The 12,233-nt window shown below is 40.5% G+C and overlaps 1 pseudogene; it reads left to right on the top strand.

Moving 5' to 3' along the window:
* The first annotated feature begins 1,944 nt into the window (after positions 1-1,944).
* On the top strand, positions 1,945-2,099 carry LOC123838123 (U4 spliceosomal RNA; annotated as a pseudogene).
* Positions 2,100-12,233: the final 10,134 nt, after the last annotated feature.

Raw genomic sequence — 12,233 nt, 5'->3', positions numbered from 1 at the left:
AGTGGTTTTCAATCCTAGCTGCACACTGGAATTCCTGAGATGTTTCTAGAATTGAGCCCCTACCTCACCAAGTGAATTTTTGAATCCAGGCATTTGTATTTTCTTAAATTCCCAAGAACCATTTCTTTAGATGTTTGAGTTTGTCTAAAGTATGTATACGCAGCCTGTCCCAAGGCTGCAGCAAGCTACATGAGGCCAGCGGTATAGAAAACTGAGGCACCTAGGTTTCAGTAGACCTTAAAGTTTCCACCATTCAGTGGATGTCCACAGCCTCCCTAGAGCATTTCCATCTTTGTTATTCGGCCTTTGCCTCTAATGACAAAGCAGTTCTAATTCCACAGTGGTGCAGTGTTAGAAGACTCTCCTTTCATTAATACTGGTTCTCGAAACCAATAAAAGCAGAGACGACAAATAGGAATGATACATGACAGAAAGGAGGACCAAGATGAAAAGTGCGTGGGTGCAGGGTCATGCACACAGCTGCAGGTGTAGGCACATGCACACCCTCAGCTGGAGCCTCAAGATGACCACACACACACACACACACACACACACCCTGGCAATCCACACTTTGTGGATGTGTATACAGTTATTGATGCCACAACGCTTTCCATGTGGTGTGCCACAAATCCTCTGGGAATGATGGGTGCCGGCTGACTCTGCTGTCCAAACCAAGATGAGAAGGCATATACAAGAGGTGTGAGAATGCAGCAGAAATACAGAGCATGGATCCCTGTGTATTTAACAAACATTGTAACGTGGTGGCTGTTAGGTGCAGACAAAATGAATTTCAGTGTTTACTCTTTTTAGCACGTTCAGTTGGTTGATTGACCCAGACGGACATGTAAACAGCTAACTCTAACAGATACTCTTACTGGAGTGTAAAAACAAACAAAAAGGCTCGTGGTTGCAATTTATTTTTATTGGGCACCTGATAGCATGTTGGATTTCCCTAAGAAAATGATAAAATCCCACGACATTCTTGCATGGAATGATACCATAAATAAATAAATAAATAAATAAATAAATAAATAAGTACAGGGGTGCTGTTTATACCTCAACAGTATCCTGTGGCCTGAATAAGAAAGGAGAGGCTAACCAAGGAAGGTCTGGGCTGATCAAAACACCGGTCCCCTCCTTAGATCTCTTGTTAGGAATTAAAGTCATCCTGCCGACAGGGTTATTAATCTTACCTATGAACTTCTAAGGCATTGGTTTTAGAGAAGAATTCATAAGAATCTTGAACTTCATCCAGGCACTCCATATATGGAAACCCAGGAAGAAATTGAGGAGGGGAAACAGGACTGACTTGTCTACTGCTCCCAGATTCTGGGGAATTGGGGTCACTCTGACAGCTTCTCTGAAGTTAATGAGGCAACTTCACCATATAGTTGAATTCCAGGGAGACTCTTTCCAACTCTGCTCTACCCACTGCAGAGCCCACTTTCCGGTTTGTACCCACATGTAAGCACACACCTCTTCCACACTGCTGTGTACAGTGAGACATGCATCCAGAATCAGGGAGTTCAGACCTGCCTCTATCTCATGGGACTGCTGGGGGCCAGTATTTGGGAGGTGGTCTGAGCAAACTGCCAGGAAACACAAAGCAACCTTGCCCCTTGCTGCCTTCTCCCTGGAACGTCAGGCTGTTCTATGGGTACCCACAGTCTGTGGTACATCTCTCCCTTACATCACAGACTATAGATGTGGGAACAGAAGTTAACAAAGATGGTACTCAAGACCTCGGAAAGAGCGTCCCCTGTATCTTCTTCCCCTCCCCTTTGATCCTGTTACTTGCTTTATCTTTGTTGTACAAAGCTATTTCTAAAAGAGAAACACCCAGGTTTCTTTGTCCATTCAGAGAACAAAGTCCCCCAATTATTGAGACAAGGAATTTTCTCCTATTTGTACTTTTGAAGCTGTGCTATTTAAACATGACACTGAAGCTTTGCGCAGTGGCAATATTGTAGCCAATGAGGTTTATCCGAGGTGTGATTATTGCTAATTGAAAACTAAACATGACACTGAAGAGAAATTAAAAAAAAAACCAAACCTTATTGTAGAAAATTCCCTTGCATGCACATTCTTGGGTGTAGGGAGTGTCTTTGGTAATTTGGCCTGGATTTAAGAAAAAAAATTTAGTTGGCTATTTTTGAGCATAACTGACTCAAACTCATAAAACAAAGGAAAATTCAGTGCTGAGCCTGGAATGTGTATTGGCCTGCATTCTGCAACCTTCATTTCAATCCGTGTGGTAAGAGTTGCGACATGGTTATTTAATCAGCTGCCAGTGAAGTTTGATATGTCAGTTTGGTAGCGAAGCCCTAACTCCAAATATTCATGCACTGCTCGTAGCTGTATTCCTGTAGAGCTCCAGCCCACTTTCATCTGCTTGTCATGCTTTGGGTCAGATGCTCTAACCGAAGGTAAGGATTGAAGTGAAAGTGGCGGAGGATGATATCAGAAAGTGAGAAAAGCTGTCCTATGTTGATTTCTGATGATATCAGAAAGTGAGAAAAGCTGTCCTATGTTGATTTTCTGTAGTCTCTGCTGAGTGTTTGAGTTGAGCTGCTTATGTATCTATGTTAACAAACAAGACTCGCTGCATGATTATCAAAGCCTAGCAAATAACATTTGTCCCTTTCTGAGGTAGTCCAACATAATGTACTGTGAAAGCACTTCAGCTCTTTAAATTCATGTTGAAAGTACCTTCTTAACCTATGCCTTTGAAAATTAAGAGGGTGTGAGGGGCAGAGAGAAGCTCATCAGTTTGTCCACTGGCCTCAAAGGCTCAAATGGCTTAGTAATGGAAGAGAATTTAAGAGGTTTTTTTTTTTTTAAATACCTTATAGAGTCTGTTATTTCTTAAAGTCAGAAAACTCAGTTTAGCATCTAGTTTATAATTTCCTTTCTTCTTTTTCATGAATATGTGCAGCTTTTGCACAATCCATGTCATTTCCTCTGTATCATGAATTCCTGGACAGATAAAACAGAGCTCGACTTTTTAAATAGAACAAGCTATGTGTCAGCCTAAATCAGTCACTTAGAACTTCAGAGGTGGAATGTAACATAACAAGTCAGCAGAATTAGTTTATTCTGGATTTTAGGTGACTGTTAGGAATCTGAGCTCCTTTACCTGGAAGGAAAAAAAATGCATACCTGCTGAGGGACCAAAGCCACTGCATGGGGAGGTCTTAGCCTTAATCTAACTGCTCAGACTCCAGATAGTGAAAATACCCGCTGTGAAGTAGCCAAAGGAAGTAGATGACGGAAAGTTAGGATTCCCCAGCCTTGTACATCACGAGCTCTTTGTTCGAAGTCCTGATATTTGTAGAAAGTAGATGGATTCAGAAAAGCAAGGTAAACTCAAAATAGATAAGAAAGAATGAAGTCGCGGGACTCTTCCTGTCCAAAATATTTCAATGGAACAGCATCAACAAAAGAATATGGTGTGAGGGCCGAGGACAGCCATTGGGGTACTGTGTTCTCGTCTCATGTGGACTTCCCAAGAGACCTTGGTGTGGGCCATGGGTCTGGCTGGCTCTGCAGAGTGCTCTGATCACAGTGTTCACAGAGCTGCCTGGAACTGTGGCTTTGGGCCTCGCTGTCTGTACCTGCATCTTTGGATTCTTTACCATAGTCTTCCCACGTCATGATGCCGCCTTTCTTTTCACCCGGGCACCAACCCATATGGTTAGCAGCCACCCAGACGGTCTCCCATTCTGATCTCCTCCCCTCCCTCTCCCCACTCCATGTCCCATGAAACGGATTCTTTTCCCAAGCTCCAGTCAAAGCTTACCTATATTTATTTGTTCTTCCCAGTCCTTTCTGCGTGCTAGCTCTTCTATTATGTGCCAAGGTGGGACTAGCCAGTAACTGCTTCCTCTGTCAATGAAATGTTATTAGACAATTACAAACTGGAAATACCTAATGATGATAAATCTAACACTTCTGGTTGAAGATACAGGTGGGCTGGCAACTCCCAAGGAAGGCGGGTTGGGAAAGGAGTGGGGACTTACTGCTGTGTCTTCAAATTATACCGGCTAAAGGGTCTCTCTCTCTGTCTCTTTCTTTCTCTCTCTCTCTCAGCCCTGTTTCCCTGCTAGAACTTCCTCCCAGGGAGAAATGACTCAGGGTGGCCCTCTTGTGGTGGACCGGCATTCCTGAGGTCCTTTTCTGGAATAAGAGGTAGCTCTAGAGCAATGGGTCCCGTTACTATTTCGATTTTCTTGTCATCATTATCCAAAACTCCCAAGTCAAGAATCTGGAAATAATATAATGAGATGCCAAAAACTAATTTGAGAACAGTAAGCAAAATCTATCTCTAATTTTAAATAACCCATACTCCTAAAATGTTTTATTGTTTTATTTCTTCAGAACACAGGCCAGTACTTAAAAAGAACAGTTAAAGACTGTTTCTTTTGAATATTTCTGTCATCTGGAAATGCCTGTACGTAAGCCCCATGACAGATCTGCTTGGCAAAAAGCTCTGCTGACATGCCACCAGCCCTCAGAATAGAAGAGAGAGCCAGCATCCCATGATTCTAGGGGGAAAACATCCAGCACTGGGAAAAGAGCACATTCGCTGAAACACAACAATCTAAATATGTGACGGTCTAATAGTCTGTGTGTGACTCTCATAATCTTATAACCCAAAACAGATTCTTGTCAGTATCAAAATTATATTGCTTTTGCTAAGACAGAATCCAAACCCTGTCATTCTTGGACTAAAACAACACAGGACCCAATTTGCCAGAACTAGCTGTGGAACTTTGTAAAAATTAAGAAACCCTGGCCTCATCACCTGATTCCAAAGTCTGGGGGAAAGGTTCCAGCTTTCATGTTTGTTTGTTTGTTGTTGTTGTTGTTGTTGTTTATAATTCTCTGAGTGATTGCAGGATACAACAAGGCTGGGAGTTAACACTAAATTATGGTCCCCTTGATGGGATGCTGTGGGGACTAGGAGGAGAGGCTCTTTACATTTGTTTGTAAGTTTATTTTTGGGTAGTGGACTACTCAGGATGTGGGCAGTCATGCCACAGGTTACATTTCAGGAATCGTCAGCGTTGACCAAGCTTGTTGTGAATAAGGATTTGTCTTATTCTTCTTCTGGGCCTTAGAATCCATCAGTATACCTGGAACAGAGTGGGTGCTCACAAATATTTGTTAAATGGAACATTAATTGGAGAGCCCAAGACCTCTCCCTAAAGAATGGAAGATAATTTAAGAGTCAAGAAGAGTTCTACTAAGCAACCGAGATCATGTATCATAAAGTATTTTGAAAATTGCAAAAGACATTATTCTAGAAAGAAGGTATATTTTAAATATGTCCCCTATAATAGCCTCTAAGCTTTAGTATGTGTAAGAATGAGTTCAGTTTTTCAAAGTCATCGCTTTTCCAATTGTTTCCATTTCCTTGCCAAGGAAAATAGAAATACAATACCCTTTCTACTAGTAAATATGTTTGAAGAGTAGAAGAAAAGGGACAGAAAAAAAATTATACAAACCAGAAGTCAGAAGCCACCCAGCCTCATACACAGTCAGTTGTCATAGCATAAAGAGATTAAATAAATGACTGCTTTGTAAGGCTTCGAGATCATCATCCAGATGAAAACTATAAATTAAATGTGTACCGCCTGCTAAAGGCAAAGTTGGAACATTTATCCCCAGATTTTCTTCAACCACTAAATTAAAAATCCTTTTCTCTTTGCATTTAGACCCAAGATGTAGATTATCTCAGGCCACAGGCCTCTTTAGATAGTCAGTCATCAAGATAAATACTCTGCTATTTGATTCCTACGTTATACTCAGAAGATGGCGTATCATTTCCCTCATATGGACTTAGAAGAAGACTGAATTTAGAAGTTGACAAGGCCAGAAATCAACCCCTCATGCCCCAAATCCTTTTCCCTGGGTTCTTTTCCCTTCCCTTAAACTCCTTGGAATTTTAAACTTCAAGGCACTCCACCAAGAATGAGAAGACCGGGATTCTATTCCCCGCATTGCTAGTAAGTGGCTCTGTGACCTTGAGCAGATGACGTAGCATCAGGGCCTCTTTCCTCAGCTGTAAAACGAGAGGGTTGGCTAGATGATTTCAGAGGTCCTCTCTGGCTCTAAAATTCTCTACATCTAGAAACACCTGCTGTGACATTTATGCACTCAGTGTTCTTCTTTCACCCTTTCCAAAATGTTTTAGTCTCTGGCCTTAGGATTATTATGCATGTAGACCCTTTCAAATCCTTTTCAGGATTTTCTTTTTTGTTTCTCTACACCTAACTGGTGTTGCTACATTTACTTTACATGAAGTATTATTTTATTCATGTCCTTACATATTAGTTCTACATTGAGATAAGATTAGTATGGCACCAGATATGCACAATTCTTCCAAATTCTCTCCAATACACAGAGCAATGATTTGGGGCAATTTCATATTGGAAGGCATAAATATTTAAATGGTTTCAGAGCAATCTAGATTATACCACAAATTGCATTTTTGCCATAAGGTTTTCGGCCATCCTGACATCTGCCTGAGAATGTCAGGCACTTCAAGATATCTGAATATCCCTGAAGGGCTGAGTACACCAGCATCAGTCTTTTTATGTACATAACAGTAGAAACTTTTCTTAAAGTTTTCTTGAACAATTTTAGTGAAAAGACTCAAAAGCACTTCTGCTGAGTATTTATTGCCTTCCTAATGCTTTCATCTTCTGTATATATGGCATGGAAATTGAAGCTAATACATATAAAAATTATTCAACAAAAAGAGTTGGTAAACACTAGAATAAGTGATAGACATGGGGTGAAATTGTCAAAGTCTTTTCCTAGTTTTTGGTTCTGCCTAATTTCAGGTGAGCTTCACCATGACAAGAAGCAGATGAAGCACCTGTGGTAAATAATTACTAGGATTTCCATGAAGAGGGCATTGGAGTAGATCCTATTAAGTGATACTATAGAGGATAGCCCAACATCATTTCTCCCATAACTTAGCCACATATTATCTCAAGTTCTGATAGGATTTAGAGAACAGTCTTAATTTTATTTACAAAGGACCCATGGAAATGAAGAGGTTTGGAGTGGACGAGAGTGTCGGGGCAGGGTGAGGTTACCAGATTCTTCTGCATAGGTGCTTTGGGGCAATCCCTTTCCCCACCCCAAGATTCCCTTCTTGTCCTGGTAAGGATAGAGGCAGAAATAAGCTACCATTGTTTGGGTGCCTGGCACTAAAAGTATCCCTTCATACTCTGACAACAACCTCATGAAGTAAATATGATTATCCCTTTACAGAGGAAACACACTCCAAAGTTCACACTGATAAGTGGTGGCAGTAGAATGGAAAACAAGATCTCTGTGACAAAATTCCCCGGCCTCCAGTTAGAGAAACCAGTTCCAAGCCCTACTTGTCCACATGGGCATCTCTCTATGAACTTTGGCAAGATACGGTACATCTCAGGGTTTTATCAGTAAGACTGGGTTAATAATATCGACAGATACAGGGCGCCTGGGTGGCTCAGTCGGTTAAGCGACTGCCTTCGGCTCAGGTCATGATCCTGGAGTCCCGGGATCGAGTCCCGCCTCGGGCTCCCTGCTCAGGAGAGAGTCTGCTTCTCCCTCTGACCCTCCTCCCTCTCATGCTCTCTGTCTCTCATTCTCTCTCTCGCAAATAAATAAAATCTTAAAAATAATAATAATAATATCGACAGATACATTTGCTATGAGGGTGAACAAGGATGAAGATATATTCCAAGTACTTAACGCAGAGCTTTGCAGAGAGCTGTCTCTCCGTGAGTAACCACTATTATTGCTATAACTATTATATTGTTATTGCTTTTGAAGTCACGATGCCAGGCATTCAAAACACAGCACGATTTCCTTCAATTGTACTATAGTATACGTACTAAAGTGCTACCATGAGCAGGTTACTATTTCTAAACTTTTGAGCTCCCCAAGAAATACTTGTCTGGAAGCAGGCAAAAAATCATGTGAAAATGAATATGTAATGTTTTAATGACCACACAGGAAATTCTTCAGACTTGAGGGTAAAGGTATTTTTTTAAATTTTATTTTATTATGATATGTTAATCACCATACATTACATCATTAGTTTTTGATGTAGTGTTCCATGATTCATTATTTGTGCATAACACCCAGTGCTCCATGCAGTACGTGCCCTCTTTAATACCCATCACCAGGCTAACCCATCCCCCCACCCCCCTTTCCTCTAGAACCCTCAGTTTGTTTCTCAGAGTCCATCGTCTCTCATGGTTCGTCTCCCCCTCTGATTTCCCCCCCTTCATTTTTCCCTTCCTACTATCTTCTCTTTTTTTTTTTTTTCAACATATAATGTATTATTTGTTTCAGAGGTACAGGTCTGTGATTCATCAGTCTTACACAGTTCACAGCACTTGCCATAGCACATACCCTCCCCAATGTCTATCACCCAGGCACCCCATCCCTCCCATCCCCCACCACTCCAGCAACCCTCAGTTTGTTTCCTGAGATTAAGAATTCCTCATATCAGTGAGATCATATGATACATATCTTTCTCTGATTGACTTGTTTTGCTTAGCATAATACTCTCTAGTTCCATCCACATCGTTGCAAATGGCAAGATTTTGGGTTTTTTGATGGCTGCATAATATTCCATTGTGTATATATATATATATATATATATATATATATATATATATATATACCACATCTTCTTTATCCATTCATCTGTTGATGGACATCTTGGCTCTTCCCATAGTTTGGCTATTGTGGACATTGCTGCTATAAACATTGGGGTGCACGTACCCGTTCGGATCACTACATTTGTATCTTTGCGGTAAATACCCAGTAGTGCAATTGCTGGGTCATACGGTAACTCTATTTTCAACTTTTTGAGGAACCTCCATACTGTTTTCCAGACTGGCTGCACCAGCTTGCATTCCCACCAACAGTATAGGAGGGTTCCCCTTTCTCCGCATCCTTGCCAACATATGTCGTTTCCTGACTTGTTAATTTTAGCCATTCTGACTGGTGTGAGGTGGTATCTCACTGAGGTTTTGATTTGGATTTCCCTGATGCCAAGTGATGTTGAGCACTTTTTCATGTGTCTATTGGCCATTTGGATGTCTTCTTTGGAAAAACGTCTGTTCATGTCTTCTGCCCATTTCCTGATTGGATTATTTGTTCTTTGGGTGTTGAGTTTGGTAAGTTCTTTATAGATTTTGGATACTAGCCCTTTATCTGATAAGTCATTTGCAAATATCTTCTCCCATTCTGTCGGTTGTCTTTTGGTTTTGTTGACTGTTTCCTTTGCTATGCAAAAGCTTTTTATCTTGATGAAGTCCCAATAGTTCATTTTTGCTTTTGTTTCCCTTGCCTTTGGAGACATGTCTAGCAAGAAGTTGCTGCGGCTGAGGTCGAAGAGGTTGCTGCCTGTGTTCTTCTCTAGGATTTTGGCGGACTCCTGTCTCACATTTAGGTCTTTCAACCATTTTGAGTCTATTTTTGTGTGTGGTGTAAGGAAATGGTCCAGTTTCATTCTTCTGCATGTGGCTGTCCAATTTTCCCAACACCATTTGTTGAAGAGACTGTCTTTTTTCCATTGGACATTCTTTCCTGCTTTGTCGAAGATGAGTTGACCATAGAGTTGAGGGTCTATTTCTGGGCCCTCTATTCTGTTCCATTGATCTATGTGTCTGTTTTTGCGCCAGTACCATACTGTCTTGATGATGACAGCTTTGTAATAGAGCTGGAAGTCTGGAATTGTGATGCCACCAGCTTTGCTTTTCTTTTTCAACATTCCTCTGGCTATTCAGGGTCTTTTATGGTTCCACACAAATTTTAGGATTATTTGTTCCATTTCTTTGAAAAAAGTGGATGGTATTTTGATAGGGATAGCATTAAATGTGTAGACTGCTCTAGGTAGCATTGACATCTTCACAATATTTGTTCTTCCAATCCATGAGCATGGAACATTTTTCCATTTCTTTGTGTCTTCCTCATTTTCTTTCATGAGTAATTTATAGTTTTCTGAGTACAGATTCTTTGCCTCTTTGGTTAGATTTATTCCTAGGTATCTTATGGTTTTGGGTGCAATTGTAAATGGGATCAACTCCTTAATTTCTCTTTCTTCTGTCTTGTTGTTGGTGTATAGGAATGCCACTGATTTCTGTGCATTGATTTTATATCCTGCCACTTTACTGATAACAAAATCAAAGAAACACATCGACAATATAATACTAGTAGGGGACTTTAACACTCCCCTCACTGAAATGGACAGATCATCTAAGCAAAAGATCAACAAGGAAATAAAGACTTTAAATGACACACTGGACCAAATGGACTTCACAGATGTATTCAGAACATTCCATCCCAAAGCAACAGAATACACATTCTTCTCTAGTGCCCATGGAACATTCTCCAGAATAGATCACATCCTAGGTCACAAATCATGTCTCAACTGGTACCAAAAGATTGAGATCATTCCCTGCATATTTTCAGGCCACAATGCTTTGAAACTAGAACTCAATCACAAGAGGAAGTCGGAAAGAACTCAAATACATGGAGGCTAAAGAGCATCCTACTAAAGAATGAATGGGTCAACCAGGAAATTAAAGAAGAATTTAAAAAATTCATGGAAACCAATGAAAACGCAAACACAACTGTTCAAAATCTTTGGGATGCAGCAAAGGCAGTCCTAAGAGGAAAGTATATAGCAATATAAGCCTTTCTCAAGAAACAAGAAAGGTCTCAAATACACAACCTAACCCTACATCTAAGGGAGCTGGAGAAAGAACAGCAAATAAAGTCTAAACCCAGCAGGAGAAGAGAAATAATAAAGATCAGAGCAGAAATCAATGAAATAGAAAGCTGGTTCTTTGAAAGAATTAATAAGATTGATAAACCCCTGGCCACACTTATCAAAAAGAAAAGAGAAACAACCCAAATAAATAAAATCATGAATGAAAGGGGAGAGATCACAACCAACACCAAAGGAATACAAACAATTATAAGAACATATTATGAGCAACTATATGCCAGCAAATTAAATAATCTGGAAGAAATGGATGCATTCCTAGAGATGTATAAACTACCAAAACTGAACCAGGAAGAAATAGAAAACCTGAACAGACCTATAACCACTAAGGAAATTGAAGCAGTAATCAAAAATCTCCCAACAAACAAGAGCCCGGGGCCAGATGGCTTCCAAGGGGAATTCTACCAAACATTTATTTTTTTTTAAAGATTTTATTTATTTCTTCGACAGAGAGAGACACAGCAAGAGAAGGAACACAAGAAGAGGGAGTGGGAGAGGGAGAAGCAGGCTTCCCGCCGAGCAGGGAGCCCAATGCGGGGCTCGATCCCAGCACCCTGGGATCATGACCTGAGCCGAAGGCAGACGCTTAACCACTGAGCTACCCAGGCACCCCTCTACCAAACATTTAAAGAAGAATTAATACCTATTCTTCTGAAACTGTTCCAAAAAATAGAAATGGAAGGAAAGTTTCCAAACTTATTTTATGAGGCCAGCATTGCCTTGATCCCAAAATCAGACAAAGACCCCATCAAAAAGGAGAATTACAGACCAATATCCCTGATGAACATGGATGCAAAAATTCTCACCAAAATACTAGCCAGTAGGATCCAACAGTACATTAAAAGGATTATTCACCACGACCAAGTGGGATTTATTCCTGGGCTGCAAGTTTGGTTCAACATCGGCAAATCAATCAATGTGATACAATACATTAATAAAAGAAAGAGCAAGAACTATATGGTCCTCTCAATAGACTCAGAAAAAGCATTTGACAAAGTATAGCATCCTTTCTTGATTAAAACTCTTCAGAGTATAGGGATAGAGGGCACATACCTCAATATCATAAAAGCCATCTATGAAAAACCCACAGCGAATATCATTCTCAATGGGGAAAAACTGAAAGCTTTCCCCCTAAGGTCAGGAACACGGCAGGGATGTTCACTATCACCACTGCTATTCAACATAGTACTAGAAGTCCTAGCCACAGCAATCAGACAACAAAAAGAAATAAAAGACATCTGAATCGGCAAAGAAGAAGTCAAACTCTCACTCTTTGCAGATGATATGATACTTTATGTGGAAAACCCAAAAGACCACCTCAAAACTGCTAGAACTCATACAGGAATTCAGTAAAGTGGCAGGAGGGTAAAGGTATTTAAACCTTTAACTGGCTTATTTGCTGAAATACACACAAAATTGTCTTAGACAC

The sequence above is a fragment of the Mirounga angustirostris genome, unplaced genomic scaffold (genome assembly GCF_029215605.1).
Source record: "Mirounga angustirostris isolate CCGP_5_RB_7025 unplaced genomic scaffold, mMirAng1.0.hap1 SCAF_8, whole genome shotgun sequence".
Lineage (NCBI taxonomy): Eukaryota > Metazoa > Chordata > Mammalia > Carnivora > Phocidae > Mirounga > Mirounga angustirostris.
Note: the sequence above shows the minus strand (reverse complement) of the source record. Positions and strands in the feature narration are given on the sequence as shown.